General features: G+C 51.2%; 1 long non-coding RNA gene across 1 annotated transcript in view; it reads left to right on the top strand.

Annotated features, from left to right (window-relative positions):
* The window catches only part of LOC148123703 (uncharacterized), a 58,628-nt gene that overhangs the window by 35,885 nt on the left and 6,759 nt on the right, over positions 1-15,984 (top strand). The gene's annotated exons all lie outside the window — the stretch shown is intronic.

Below are 15,984 nucleotides of genomic sequence, written 5' to 3'. Positions count from 1 at the left end.
GGTCTCCCCTCTCCCCACGCACCCATCCAAAGGGGAAGCCCCCTTCCCCCCAGACCCCGCAGGTGCCAGGTGTGCCGCCCCTCCCCCGATCCCCCTCCCCTCTCTCCCCCTTTCAAGGGAGGGGGCAAGTCTCCCTCTCCCATAAAGGGGAAGCCCCCTCCCCCAGATCCCGCAGGTGCCAGGTGTGCCACCCCCCCCTGATCCCCTCCCCCCTCCCTCCTCTCCCCCTTTCAAGGGAGGAGGGGGCAGGTCTCCCCCTCTCCCCCTCCCATCCAAAGGAAGCCCCCTTCCAAGGGAGGAGGAGGGAGGGAGGTTTGGCTCTCCCCCTCTTCCCCTCCTACTCCAGACCCCACAGGTGCCAGGTGTGATCCCCCTTCGAGGAGGGGGCAGGTGTCCCCCCTCTCCCCCTCCCATCCAAGGGAATCCCCCTTTCAAGAGAGGAGGGAGGGAGGGAGGATTGGCTCTCCCCCTCTCCCCCTCCCTCCAGACCCCACAGGTGCCAGGTGTGCTTCCCCCCACTTCAAGGGAGGGGGCAGGTCTCCCTCTCCCCCCATGCAAGGGAAGCCCCCTTCCAAGAGAGGAGGGAGGGAGGTTTGGATCTCCCCCTCCCCCCAGACCCTGCAGGTGCCAGGTGTGCCACCCCTCCCCCTGATCCCCCCTCCCCCTCTCCCCCTTTCAAGGGAGGAGGGGGGCAGGTCTCCCCTCTCCCCCCATGCAAAGCGGAACCCCCTCCCTCCAGACCCCGCAGGTGCCAGGTGTGCCGCCCCTCCCCCTGATCCCCCTCCCTCCCCTCCCCGCCTTTCAAGGGAGGAGGGGGCAGGTCTCCCCTCTCCCCTCCCATCCAAAGGGAAGCCCCCTTCCAAGAGGAGGGAGGGAGGGAGGTTTGGATCTCCCCCCACCAGACCCCGCAGGTGCCAGGTGTGCCTCCCTCCCCCTGATCCCCCCTCCCTCCCTCCCCTCCCCTTTCAAGGGAGGAGGGGGCAGGTCTCCCCTCTCCCCCTCCCATCCAAAGGGAAGCCCCCTTCCAAGAGGAGGGAGGGGGAGGTTTGATCTCCCCACCCAGACCCCACAGGTGCCAGGTGTGCCTCCCTCCCCCTGATCCCCTCCTCCCCCTCCCCCTCTCCCCCCTTTCAAGGGAGGAGGGGGCAGGTCTCCCCTCTCCCCTCCCATCCAAGGGGAAGCCCCCTTCCAAGAGGAGGGAGGGAGGTTTGGATCTCCCCCCACCAGACCCCACAGGTGCCAGGTGTGCCTCCCCCCCCCCCTGATCCCCCCTCCTCCCCCTCCCCTCTCCCCCCTTTCAAGGGAGGAGGGGGCAGGTCTCCCTCTCCCCCCTCCCATCCAAAGGGAAGCCCCCTTCCAAGAGGAGGGAGGGGGGAGGTTTGGATCTCCCACCAGACCCCACAGGTGCCAGGTGTGCCTCCCCTCCCCCTGATCCCCCCTCCTCCCCTCCCCTCTCCCCCCTTTCAAGGGAGGAGGGGGCAGGTCTCCCCTCTCCCCCTCCCATCCAAAGGGGAAGCCCCCTTCCAAGAGGAGGGAGGGGGAGGTTTGGATCTCCCCCCCCAGACCCCACAGGTGCCAGGTGTGCCTCCCCTCCCCTGATCCCCCTCCCTCCCCCCCCTCCCCCTTTCAAGGGAGGAGGGGGCAGTCTCCCTCTCCCCCTCCCATCAAAGGGAACCCCCTCCCCCAGACCCCGCAGGTGCCAGGTGTGCCTCCCCTCCCCTGATCCCCCCTCCCTCCCCTCCCCCTCCCCCTTTCAAGGGAGGAGGGGGCAGGTCTCCCTCTCCCCCACCCATCCAAGGGGAAGCCCCCTCCCCCGAGACCCGCAGGTGCCAGGTGTGCCTCCCTCCCCTGATCCCCCTCCCCCTCCTCTCCCCCTTTCAAGGGAGGAGGGGGCAGGTCTCCCCTCTCCCCTCCCATCCAAGGGAAGCCCCCTCCCCCAGACCCCACAGGTGCCAGGTGTGCCCCCCTCCCCCGATCCCCCTCCCTCACTCCCCCTCCCTCCTCTCCCCCTTTCAAGGGAGGAGGGGGCAAATCTCCCTCTCCCATAAAAGGGGAACCCCCTCCCCCCAGACCCCCCAGGTGCCAGGCGTGCCTCCCCTCCCCCGATCCCCCCTCCTCCCCCTCCCCTCCCCTCCCTCTCCCCCCGAGGAGACTCACAGCGCCCCGAGCAGGCGGTGCAGACGAAGCTGCCGATGGTGATGTCCACGTAGGTGACGCCGCGCTGGCCGCACTCGAAGCACAGCCGGCTGGCCGGCTCCGAGCTGCCCAGCTCCCGCACCCGACGGACCAGCCCTCCGACTCCGAGTCCCGCGGGGAGCTGGGCTTTCGCGAGCCCGGCGCGGAGCTCCCGCCGCCGCCGCCGCCCGCCGCCATCCGGGCCGCCCCGCCTTCAGCCTCCACCGGAGGCCGTCGCGCATGCGCCGGCTAAGCGGCGCATGCTCATTAGGAAGTTTTTTTTTTTTTTTCTTCTCCGCCTCCGACGACGACGACGCCTCCGGGCCCTCGCGCGCCCGTTAGCCTAACGGTCAAAGGCGGGGAGGGTGGGTCCTCGGTGCGCCTGCGCAGAAAGCGGAGGGCGGGTGTTTCGCCTGGCCTTAGAGAGGGGGCGGGGTCCTTGAGCGCATGCGCGCTACTGAGGTTGCCCCGTCAGGGAGCCGCTGAGGGGATGTTTGAAAGCGGGATTTGGTTTCTTCCTTTCTCTTTTTTTTTCTCTCTCTTTCTCTTTCTGTCTCTCTTTCTCTCTCTTTTTCTCTTTCTCTTTCTCTCTTTCTTCTCTCTCTTTCTCTCTCTCTTTCTCTTTATCTCTCTTTTTATCTCTCGTTTCTCTCTTTTTCTTTCTCTTTTTTTCTCTCTCTTTCTCTTTCTCTCTCTTTTATTCTCTTTCTTTCTTTCTCTCTCACTTTTTCTCTCTTTTTCTCTCTTTCTTTCTCATTTTCTCTATCTCTTTCTCTCTCTCTCTTTTTCGCTCTCTTTCTCTCCCTCTTTTTCTCTTTCTCTTTTTCTTCTCTCTCTCTCTCTCTTTCTCTTTATCTCTCTTTTTCTCTCTTGTTTCTCTCTTTCTCTTTCTTTCTCTCTTTTTTTCTCTATCTCTCTTTTTCTTTATCTCTCTTTTATTCTCTTTCTTTCTTTCACCCTCTCTTTTTCTCTTTTCTCTCTCTTTCTCATTTTCTATCTCTTTCTCTCTCTCTCTCTTTCTCTCTCTCTTTCTCTCTCTTTTTCTCTCTTTCTCTCTCTCTTTTTCTCTTTCTCTTTTTCTTCTCTCTCTTTCTCTCTCTCTCTTTCTCTCTCTCTTTTTCTCTTTCTCTTTTTCTTCTCTCTCTTTCTCTCTCTCTCTTTCTCTCTCTCTTTCTCTCTCTTTTTTCTCTCTCTCTCTCTTTTTCTCTTTCTCTTTTTCTTCTCTCTTTATCTCTCTTTTTCTCTCTTTCTTTCTCATTTTCTCTCTCTCTTTCTCTCTCACTTTTCTCTCTCTCTCTTTTTCTCTTTTTCTTTCTCTCTCTTTTTCTTCTCTCTTTCTCTCTCTCTTTATCTCTTTTTTTCTCTCTTGTTTCTCTCTTTCTCTTTCTTTCTCTCTCTCTTTTTCTCTCTTTTTGCTCTCTTTTTCTCTCTTTTTCTCTTTCTTTCTCTGTCTTTTTTCTCTCTCTTTCTATCTCTCTTCCTCTTTCTCTCTTTCTCTCGTTTTTGCTTTATCTCCCTCTTTTTCTCTTTCTTTCTCTTTCTCTCATTTTTCTCTCTCTTTCTCTCTCTTTCTCTCTCTCTCTCTTTCTCTTTTTCTCTCTCTCTTTTCTCTCTCTTTCTCTTTTATCTCTCTTTTCTCTCTTTCTATCTCTTTTTCTCTTTTTTTCTCTTTCTTTCTCTTTTTTTCTCTCTTTCTCTTTTTCTCTCTTTCTCTTTATCTCTTTTCTTTCTCTTTTTCTCTCTTTCTCTTTTTCTCTCTTTCTCTTTATCTTTTCTCGCTCTTTCTCTTTATCTCTCTTTCTTTCTCTTTTTCTCTCTTTTTCTCTCTCTCTTTTCTCTCTCTTTCTCTTTTTCTCTCTTTTCTCTCTTTCTATCTCTTTTTCTCTTTTTTCTCTTTCTTTCTCTTTTTCTCTCTTTCTCTTTTCTCTCTTTCTCTTTATCTCTCTTTCTTTCTCTTTTTCTCTCTTTCTCTTTTTCTCTCTTTCTCTTTATCTTTTTCTCGCTCTTTCTCTTTATCTCTCTTTCTTTCGCTTTTTCTCTCTTTCGCTTTTTCTCTCTTTTTCTCTCTCTCTTTATCTCTCTTTCTTTCTCTTTTTCTCTCTTTCTTTCTCTTTTTTCTCTCTTTCGCTTTTTCTCTCTTTCGCTTTTTCTCTCTTTTTCTCTCTTTCTCTGTCTCTTTTTTCTCTCTTTCTCTCTTTCTGTCTTTCTTTCTCTTTTCTCTCTCTCTTTTTCTCTCTTACTCTTTTTTCTCTCTCCTCTCTTTCTTTCTCTTTCTCTCTCTCTCTCTTTTCTCTTTCTCTCTCTCTCTTTTTCTATCTCTTTTTTCTCTCTCTTTTTCTCTCTCCTTTTTCTCTTTCTCTCTCTCTTTTTTCTCTCTCTTTTTCTCTCTCAGACAGGAGAGCAGCCTTCCAATATTTGAGGGCGGGGGGTTAGACTAGATGACCTCCAAGGTCCCTTTCAATCTGTTCATCTGACTTTCATCTGATTTTAAGGAAGAGAAGGACCAGGGGAGGCAGCAGGGCAGCTTTCCAATATTTGAGGGTGCGGGGTTGGACTAGATGACCTACAGGGTCCCTTCCAAGTCATAATCTGATTTTAAGGACCAAAAGAACCAGGGGAGACAGGAGGGCAGCTTTCCAATATTTGAGGGCGGGGGGTTGGACTAGATGACCTACAAGGCCCCTTCCAACTCATAATCTGATTTTAAGGACCAAAAGAACCAGGGGAGACAGGAGGGCAGCTTTCCAATATTTGAGGGTGCGCGGTTGGACTAGATGACCTATAGGATCCCTTCCAACTCATAATCTGATTTTAAGGAACAAAAGGACCAGGGGAGGCAGCAGGGCAGCTTTCCAATATTTGAGGGTAGGGGTTGGACTAGATGACCTACAAGGTCCCTTCCAACTCATAATCTGATTTTAAGGAACAAAAGGACCAGGGGAGACAGGAGAACAGCTTTCCAATATTTGAGGGTGGGGGGTTGGACTAGATGACCTACAAGGTCCCTTCCAACTCATAATCTGATTTTAAGGAACAAAAGGACCAGGGGAGACAGGAGGGCAGCTTTCCAATATTTGAGGGTAGGGGGTTGGACTAGATGACCTACAGGGTCCCTTCCAACTCATAATCTGATTTTAAGGAACAAAAGGACCAGGGGAGGCAGGAGGGCAGCTTTCCAATAGTTGAGGGCAGAAGGGGTTGGACTAGATGACCTACAGGGTCCCTTCCAACTCATAATCTGATTTTAAGGAACAAAAGGACCAGGGAGGCAGGAGAACAGCTTTCCAATATTTGAGGGTAGGGGTTGGACTAGATGACCTACAAGGTCCCTTCCAACTCATAATCTGATTTTAAGGAACAAAAGGACTAGGGGAGGCAGGAGGGCAGCTTTCCAATAGTTGAGGGCAGAAGGGGGTTGGACTAGATGACCTACAGGGTCCCTTCCAACTCATAATCTGATTTTAAGGAACAAAAGGACCAGGGGAGGCAGGAGAACAGCTTTCCAATATTTGAGGGTAGGGGGTTGGACTAGATGACCTACAAGGTCCCTTCCAACTCATAATCTGATTTTAAGGAACAAAAGGACCAGGGGAGGCAGGAGAACAGCTTTCCAATATTTGAGGGTGCGGGGTTGGACTAGATGACCTACAAGGTCCCTTCCAACTCATAATCTGATTTTAAGGAACAAAAGGACTAGGGGAGGCAGGAGGGCAGCTTTCCAATAGTTGAGGGCAGAAGGGGGTTGGACTAGATGACCTACAGGGTCCCTTCCAACTCATAATCTGATTTTAAGGACCGAAAGAACCAGGGGAGACAGGAGGGCAGCTTTCCAATATTTGAGGGCATAGGGGGTTGGACTAGATGACCTACAAGGTCCCTTCCAACTCATAATCTGATTTTAAGGACCAAAAGAACCAGGGGAGACAGGAGGGCAGCCTTCCAATATTTGAGGGCGGGGGTTGGACTAGATGACCTACAAGGTCCCTTCCAACTCATAATCTGATTTTAAGGACCAAAAGAACCAGGGAGACAGGAGGGCAGCTTTCAAATTTTTGAGGCGGGGTTGGACTAGATGACCTACAAGGTCCCTTCCAACTCATAATCTGATTTTAAGGACCAAAAGAACCAGGGGAGACAGGAGGGCAGCTTTCCAATATTTGAGGGTGCGGGGTTGGACTAGATGACCTACAAGGTCCCTTCCAACTCATAATCTGATTTTAAGGAACAAAAGGACCAGGGGAAACAGGAGAACAGTCTTCCAATATTTGAGGGTGGGGGGTTGGACTAGATGACCTACAAGGTACCTTTCCAACTCATAATCTGATTTTAAGGACCAAAAGAACCAGGGGAGACAGGAGGCAGCTTTCCAATATTTGAGGGTGCGGGGTTGGACTAGATGACCTACAAGGTCCCTTCCAACTCATAATCTGATTTTAAGGAACAAAAGAACCAGGGAGACAGGAGGGCAGCTTTCCAATATTTGAGGGTGCGGGGTTGGACTAGATGACCTACAAGGTCCCTTCCAACTCATAATCTGATTTTAAGGAACAAAGGACCAGGGAGACAGGACAGCAGCCTTCCAATATTTGAGGGCATAGGGGGTTGGACTAGATGACCTACAAGGTACCTTTCCAACTCATAATCTGATTTTAAGGACCAAAAGGACCAGGGGAGACAGGACAGCAGCCTTCCAATATTTGAGGGCATAGGGGTTGGACTAGATGACCTACAAGGTCCCTTCCAACTCATAATCTGATTTCAAGGACCAAAAGAACCAGGGAGTCAGGAGGGCAGCTTTCCAATATTTGAGGGTGCGGGGTTGGACTAGATGACCTACAAGGTCCCTTCCAACTCATAATCTGATTTTAAGGAACAAAAGAACCATGGGAGGCAGCAGGGCAGCTTTCCAATATTTGAGGGCGGGGGTTGGACTAGATGACCTACAAGGTCCCTTCCAACTCATAATCTGATTTTAAGGAACAAAAGAACCAGGGGAGGCAGGAGGGCAGCCTTCCAATATTTGAGGCGGGGTTGGACTAGATGACCTACAAGGTCCCTTCCAACTCATAATCTGATTTTAAGGACCAAAAGAACCAGGGAGTCAGGAGGGCAGCTTTCCAATATTTGAGAGTGGGGGGTTGGACTAGATGACCTACAAGGTCCCTTCCAACTCATAATCTGATTTTAAGGAACAAAAGGACCAGGGGAGACAGGAGAGCAGCCTTCCAATATTTCAGGGTGCGGGGTTGGACTAGATGACCTACAAGGTCCCTTCCAACTCATAATCTGATTTTAAGGACCAAAAGAACCAGGGGAGGCAGGAGGGCAGCTTTCGAATATTTGAGGGTGCGGGGTTGGACTAGATGACCTACAGGGTCCCTTCCAAGTCATAATCTGATTTTAAGGACCAAAAGAACCAGGGGAGACAGGAGGGCAGCTTTCCAATATTTGAGGGTGCGGGTTGGACTAGATGACCTACAAGGTCCCTTCCAAGTCATAATCTGATTTTAAGGAATAAAAGGACCAGGGAGGCAGGAGGGCAGCTTTTCAATATTTGAGGGCACGGGGTTGGACTAGATGACCTACAAGGTCCCTTCCAACTCATAATCTGATTTTAAGGACCAAAGGAACCAGGGAGACAGGAGGGCAGCTTTCCAATATTTGAGGGCATAGGGGGTTGGACTAGATGACCTACAAGGTCCCTTCCAACTCATAATCTGATTTTAAGGAACAAAAGGACCAGGGGAGACAGGACAGCAGCCTTCCAATATTTGAGGGCATAGGGGGTTGGACTAGATGACCTACAAGGTCCCTTCCAACTCATAATCTGATTTTAAGGACCAAAAGAACCAGGGGAGACAGGAGGGCAGCTTTCCAATATTTGAGGGTGCGGGGTTGGACTAGATGACCTACAAGGTCCCTTCCAACTCATAATCTGATTTTAAGGAACAAAAGAACCAGGGGAGACAGGAGGGCAGCTTTCCAATATTTGAGGGCATAGGGGGGTTGGACTAGATGACCTACAGGGTCCCTTCCAAGTCATAATCTGATTTTAAGGACCAAAAGAACCAGGGAGACAGGAGGGCAGCTTTCCAATATTTGACGGTGCGGGGTTGGACTAGATGACCTACAAGGTCCCTTCCAACTCATAATCTGATTTTAAGGACCAAAAGAACCAGGGGAGGCAGCAGGGCAGCCTTCCAATATTTGAGGGCATAGGGGGGTTGGACTAGATGACCTACAAGGTCCCTTCCAACTCATAATCTGATTTTAAGGACCAAAAGAACCAGGGGAGGCAGGAGGGCAGCCTTCCAATATTTGAGGGCGGGGGTTGGACTAGATGACCTACAAGGTCCCTTCCAACTCATAATCTGATTTTAAGGACCAAAAGAACCAGGGAGTCAGGAGGGCAGCTTTCCAATATTTGAGGGCGGGGGTTGGACTAGATGACCTCACAAGGTCCCTTCCAACTCATAATCTGATTTTAAGGAACAAAAGAACCAGGGGAGACAGGAGGGCAGCTTTCCAATATTTGAGGGTGCGGGGTTGGACTAGATGACCTACAAGGTGCCTTCCAACTCATAATCTGATTTTAAGGAACAAAAGGACCAGGGGAGACAGGACAGCAGCCTTCCAATATTTGAGGGCATAGGGGGTTGGACTAGATGACCTACAAGGTCCCTTCCAACTCATAATCTGATTTCAAGGACCAAAAGAACCAGGGGAGTCAGGAGGGCAGCTTTCCAATATTTGAGGGTGCGGGGTTGGACTAGATGACCTACAAGGTCCCTTCCAACTCATAATCTGATTTTAAGGAACAAAAGAACCATGGGAGGCAGCAGGGCAGCTTTCCAATATTTGAGGGCGGGGTTGGACTAGATGACCTACAAGGTCCCTTCCAACTCATAATCTGATTTTAAGGAACAAAAGGACCAGGGGAGACAGGAGAGCAGCCTTCCAATATTTGAGGGTGGGGGGTTGGACTAGATGACCTACAAGGTCCCTTCCAACTCATAATCTGATTTTAAGGACCAAAAGAACCAGGGGAGGCAGGAGGGCAGCTTTCAATATTTGAGGGTGCGGGGTTGGACTAGATGACCTACAGGGTCCCTTCCAAGTCATAATCTGATTTTAAGGACCAAAAGAACCAGGGGAGACAGGAGGGCAGCTTTCCAATATTTGAGGGTGCGGGTTGGACTAGATGACCTACAAGGTCCCTTCCAAGTCATAATCTGATTTTAAGGAATAAAAGGACCAGGGGAGGCAGGAGGGCAGCTTTTCAATATTTGAGGGTACGGGGTTGGACTAGATGACCTACAAGGTCCCTTCCAACTCATAATCTGATTTTAAGGACCAAAGGAACCAGGGGAGACAGGAGGGCAGCTTTCCAATATTTGAGGGCATAGGGGGTTGGACTAGATGACCTACAAGGTCCCTTCCAACTCATAATCTGATTTTAAGGAACAAAAGGACCAGGGGAGACAGAAGAGCAGCCTTCCAATATTTGAGGACAGAGGGGGTTGGACTAGATGACCTACAAGGTCCCTTCCAACTCATAATCTGATTTTAAGGACCAAAAGAACCAGGGGAGACAGGAGGGCAGCTTTCCAATATTTGAGGGTGCGGGGTTGGACTAGATGACCTACAAGGTCCCTTCCAACTCATAATCTGATTTTAAGGAACAAAAGAACCAGGGGAGACAGGAGGGCAGCTTTCCAATATTTGAGGGCATAGGGGTTGGACTAGATGACCTACAGGGTCCCTTCCAAGTCATAATCTGATTTTAAGGACCAAAAGAACCAGGGGAGACAGGAGGGCAGCTTTCCAATATTTGACGGTGCGGGGTTGGACTAGATGACCTACAAGGTCCCTTCCAACTCATAATCTGATTTTAAGGACCAAAAGAACCAGGGGAGGCAGCAGGGCAGCCTTCCAATATTTGAGGGCATAGGGGGTTGGACTAGATGACCTACAAGGTCCCTTCCAACTCATAATCTGATTTTAAGGACCAAAAGAACCAGGGGAGGCAGGAGGGCAGCCTTCCAATATTTGAGGGCGGGGGTTGGACTAGATGACCTACAAGGTCCCTTCCAACTCATAATCTGATTTTAAGGACCAAAAGAACCAGGGAGTCAGGAGGGCAGCTTTCCAATATTTGAGGGCGGGGGTTGGACTAGATGACCTACAAGGTCCCTTCCAACTCATAATCTGATTTTAAGGAACAAAAGAACCAGGGGAGACAGGAGGGCAGCTTTCCAATATTTGAGGGTGCGGGGTTGGACTAGATGACCTACAAGGTCCCTTCCAACTCTGTTCATCTGATTTTAAGGAACAAAAGGACCAGGTTAGACAGGAAAGCAGCCTTCCAATATTTGAGGGTAGGGGTTGGACTAGATGACCTACAAGGTCCCTTCCAACTCATAATCTGATTTTAAGGACCAAAACAACCAGGGAGACAGGAGGGCAGCTTTCCAATATTTGAGGGTACGGGGTTGGACTAGATGACCTACAAGGTCCCTTCCAACTCATAATCTGATTTTAAGGACCAAAGGAACCAGGGAGACAGGAGGGCAGCTTTCCAATATTTGACGGTGCGGGGTTGGACTAGATGACCTACAAGGTCCCTTCCAACTCATAATCTGATTTTAAGGACCAAAGAACCAGGGGAGGCAGGGGCAGCCTTCCAATATTTGAGGGCATAGGGGGTTGGACTAGATGACCTACAAGGTCCCTTCCAACTCATAATCTGATTTTAAGGACCAAAAGAACCAGGGGAGGCAGGAGGGCAGCCTTCCAATATTTGAGGGCGGGGGTTGGACTAGATGACCTACAAGGTCCCTTCCAACTCATAATCTGATTTTAAGGACCAAAGGAACCAGGGGAGTCAGGAGGGCAGCTTTCCAATATTTGAGGGCGGGGGTTGGACTAGATGACCTACAAGGTCCCTTCCAACTCATAATCTGATTTTAAGGAACAAAAGAACCAGGGGAGACAGGAGGGCAGCTTTCCAATATTTGAGGGTGCGGGTTGGACTAGATGACCTACAAGGTCCCTTCCAACTCTGTTCATCTGATTTTAAGGAACAAAAGGACCAGGTTAGACAGGAAAGCAGCCTTCCAATATTTGAGGGTAGGGGGTTGGACTAGATGACCTACAAGGTCCCTTCCAACTCATAATCTGATTTTAAGGACCAAAACAACCAGGGGAGACAGGAGGGCAGCTTTCGAATATTTGAGGGTACGGGGTTGGACTAGATGACCTACAAGGTCCCTTCCAACTCATAATCTGATTTTAAGGACCAAAGGAACCAGGGGAGACAGGAGGGCAGCTTTCCAATATTTGAGGGTGCGGGGTTGGACTAGATGACCTACAAGGTCCCTTCCAACTCATAATCTGATTTTAAGGAACAAAAGGACCAGGGAGACAGGAAAGCAGTCTTCCAATATTTGAGGGTGCGGGTTGGACTAGATGACCTACAAGGTACCTTTCCAACTCATAATCTGATTTTAAGGACCAAAAGAACCAGGGAGACAGGAGGGCAGCTTTCAATATTTGAGGGCATAGGGGGTTGGACTAGATGACCTACAAGGTCCCTTCCAACTCATAATCTGATTTTAAGGAACAAAAGAACCAGGGAGACAGGAGGGCAGCTTTCCAATATTTGAGGGCATAGGGGGTTGGACTAGATGACCTACAGGGTCCCTTCCAACTCATAATCTGATTTTAAGGAACAAAAGAACCAGGGAGACAGGAGGGCAGCTTTCCAATATTTGAGGGCATAGGGGGTTGGACTAGATGACCTACAGGGTCCCTTCCAACTCATAATCTGATTTTAAGGACCAAAAGAACCAGGGGAGGCAGGAGGGCAGCTTTCGAATATTTGAGGGTGCGGGGTTGGACTAGATGACCTACAGGGTCCCTTCCAAGTCATAATCTGATTTAAGGACCAAAAGAACCAGGGGAGACAGGAGGGCAGCTTTCCAATATTTGAGGGTGCGGGGTTGGACTAGATGACCTACAAGGTCCCTTCCAAGTCATAATCTGATTTTAAGGAACAAAAGGACCAGGGGAGGCAGGAGGGCAGCTTTCCAATATTTGAGGGTACGGGGTTGGACTAGATGACCTACAAGGTCCCTTCCAACTCATAATCTGATTTTAAGGACCAAAGGAACCAGGGGAGACAGGAGGGCAGCTTTCCAATATTTGAGGGCATAGGGGGTTGGACTAGATGACCTACAAGGTCCCTTCCAACTCATAATCTGATTTTAAGGAACAAAAGGACCAGGGGAGACAGGAAAGCAGTCTTCCAATATTTGAGGGTGCGGGGTTGGACTAGATGACCTACAAGGTACCTTTCCAACTCATAATCTGATTTTAAGGACCAAAAGAACCAGGGGAGACAGGAGGGCAGCTTTCCAATATTTGAGGGTGCGGGGTTGGACTAGATGACCTACAAGGTCCCTTCCAAGTCATAATCTGATTTTAAGGACCAAAAGAACCAGGGAGACAGGAGGGCAGCTTTCCAATATTTGAGGTGCGGGGTTGGACTAGATGACCTACAAGGTCCCTTCCAACTCATAATCTGATTTTAAGGACCAAAAGAACCAGGGGAGGCAGCAGGGCAGCCTTCCAATATTTGAGGGCATAGGGGGTTGGACTAGATGACCTACAAGGTCCCTTCCAACTCATAATCTGATTTTAAGGACCAAAAGAACCAGGGAGTCAGGAGGGCAGCTTTCCAATATTTGAGGGCGGGGGTTGGACTAGATGACCTACAAGGTCCCTTCCAACTCATAATCTGATTTTAAGGAACAAAAGAACCAGGGGAGACAGGAGGGCAGCTTTCCAATATTTGAGGGTGCGGGGTTGGACTAGATGACCTACAAGGTCCCTTCCAACTCTGTTCATCTGATTTTAAGGAACAAAAGGACCAGGGGAGACAGGAAAGCAGCCTTCCAATATTTGAGGGTAGGGGGTTGGACTAGATGACCTACAAGGTCCCTTCCAACTCATAATCTGATTTTAAGGACCAAAACAACCAGGGAGACAGGAGGGCAGCTTTCCAATATTTGAGGGTAGGGGGTTGGACTAGATGACCTACAAGGTCCCTTCCAACTCATAATCTGATTTTAAGGAACAAAAGGACCAGGGGAGACAGGAAAGCAGTCTTCCAATATTTGAGGGTGCGGGGTTGGACTAGATGACCTACAAGGTACCTTTCCAACTCATAATCTGATTTTAAGGACCAAAAGAAACAGGGGAGACAGGAGGGCAGCTTTCGAATATTTGAGGGCATAGGGGGTTGGACTAGATGACCTACAAGGTCCCTTCCAACTCATAATCTGATTTTAAGGAACAAAAGAACCAGGGGAGACAGGAGGGCAGCTTTCCAATATTTGAGGGCATAGGGGGTTGGACTAGATGACCTACAGGGTCCCTTCCAACTCATAATCTGATTTTAAGGAACAAAAGAACCAGGGGAGACAGGAGGGCAGCTTTCCAATATTTGAGGGCATAGGGGGTTGGACTAGATGACCTACAGGGTCCGTTCCAACTCATAATCTGATTTTAAGGAACAAAAGAACCAGGGGAGACAGGAGGGCAGCTTTCCAATATTTGAGGGCATAGGGGGTTGGACTAGATGACCTACAGGGTCCCTTCCAAGTCATAATCTGATTTTAAGGACCAAAAGAACCAGGGAGACAGGAGGGCAACTTTCCAATATTTGAGGGCATAGGGGGTTGGACTAGATGACCTACAAGGTCCCTTCCAACTCATAATCTGATTTTAAGGACCAAAAGAACCAGGGGAGGCAGGAGGGCAGCGTTCCAATATTTGAGGGTGCGGGGTTCGACTAGATGACCTACAAGGTCCTTCCAACTCATAATCTGATTTTAAGGAACAAAAGAACCAGGGGAGACAGGACAGCAGCCTTCCAATATTTGAGGGTGCGGGGTTGGACTAGATGACCTACAGTGTCCCTTCCAACTCATAACCTATTTTTAAGGACCAAAAGAACCAGGGGAGACAGGAGGGCAGCTTTCCAATATTTGAGGGTAGGGGTTGGACTAGATGACCTACAGGGTCCCTTCCAAGTCATAATCTGATTTTAAGGACCGAAAGAACCAGGGAGACAGGAGGGCAGCTTTCCAATATTTGAGGGTGCGGGGTTGGACTAGATGACCTACAAGGTCCCTTCCAAGTCATAATCTGATTTTAAGGAAGAAAAGGACCAGGGGAGACAGGAGGGCAGCTTTCCAATATTTGAGGGTGGGGGGTTGGACTAGATGACCTCCAGGGTCCCTTCCAACTCATAATCCTGACGGACGGGAGAATCCCACCCTCTTCTCCGATTCCCCGACTTACCTTTCGCTCGTTTGGACGGACGGAAAAGTTTTGACCGCCGTCGGTCTCCAACGGGCCCCGAAGGATTTCCCCGCTTCATCCCAGGGGGGTGGGTTGGATTAGAAGACCTCTAAGTGGCCCCCTTTCCGGCTCTCCGATTCTCTTTGTCCTTTGGCAACAAGCCGGCAAAAAATGGCTGTCGGGGCGAGAGGACCGGAAAGGTTTTGGACGCCGGCGAGAAATCGTCCTTCCGGATGGGTCGGGCCTTTCCCGCCGGCGTGTCTTTCTGGAGCCGACGCCGTTCCGATGGTTACCCCGCTGCTCGTCGGGCCGCCCCCAGACCCCCCCCAAAACCGTTAAACCCCCCCGGCGCAGGGGTGCGGCCCCCTTGAAGATCCGTAGACGTCGGCACCCCGAATCCCCGACGGCAGAACCAGGCCCAAACCGTTTCCCTCCCCGCCGTTGGCATATCCCCAGCGGAAAGCGCGGAAGGGCGGCGGCGCGCGGGGAGGGGCATAGGATCTGGCCGCATGGGGCGCGTGGCTCCGAATTTGGGGGGTGGGTGAGACCTCCCCGCCCCCCAAAAGATGCCAGCTGGAGGGGATCCCCCGCAAGGCCGTCTGGTTGAGAAGACGAGGACGAGCGGCCGGGTTGTGCGAGGCGTCTCGGAAGCGCCAAATCGCGGCGCTTGTTGGGCCTTCAAACTCTGGCGCCCCAAAATGGGAGCCATTTTGTCATCGTTTCCCTACAGGATCGATCCTCCCGCTAGGGGAGACGGGGGGGAGCTTTTAATAATGGCTCCCGAGGAGCCATTTTCTCCTCGTCCGACCGCTTTCCGTCTTCATCGCCGCCAAGTCGTCGCGGGAGGTTGCTCCCTACTTCCACCTCGGTGATGCTTCGACGGGGGGGGGGGTTATTGGGGGAAGTTGCGTCCCCCCTACTTCCTAGAGGAGGCAGAAGACCGGGCGGGAGCGGACTTTACAGGGACACCAGACAACCAGGTGCGCCGGCGCTTTTGTCCCCGAAAAAACTGGCCGACAGGTAGCAACGCACCTGTCCTGGGACGCTTAGGGAAAGAGTGCTGGACACGGGGCGAAAGGTTTTAAACGGGGTGGGGTGGGGAACACTATAAAACAGGGGTCCTCAACCCCCGGGCCCCGGACCGGTACTAGTCCGTGGATCGTTTTGTACTGGGCCGCCTAGTTTGCTCGGGCGCCGCCATCTTGTTTCGCCGGCGCTTGAGGAAGCCCTTCCGGGTGAGCTTGTGGGTCGTCGGTCGGACGGAAAGCGGCGTTTGGGTGCTGAAGGAATCCTCCTCGCGCCGTAGTTTCGACGAAGAGCGGGACGGAGGCGCCTTCGAACGAAGAGCCGTCCCGATGGCGGTGGCGTCTCGCGCGACTCAGGAGGAGATGAAGGAAGAGCCCGAAAAGCCCACCGACCGCCAGAAGGTACAAAGGAGGATGT

This window comes from Pseudonaja textilis, unplaced genomic scaffold (assembly GCF_049901715.1).
Source record: "Pseudonaja textilis isolate UNSWEBS1 unplaced genomic scaffold, rPseTex1.2 PTEXSCF23, whole genome shotgun sequence".
NCBI classification, from domain to species: domain Eukaryota; kingdom Metazoa; phylum Chordata; class Lepidosauria; order Squamata; family Elapidae; genus Pseudonaja; species Pseudonaja textilis.
The sequence above is the reverse complement of the archived record's forward strand: the minus strand, read 5'-3'. Positions and strand labels throughout refer to the sequence as shown.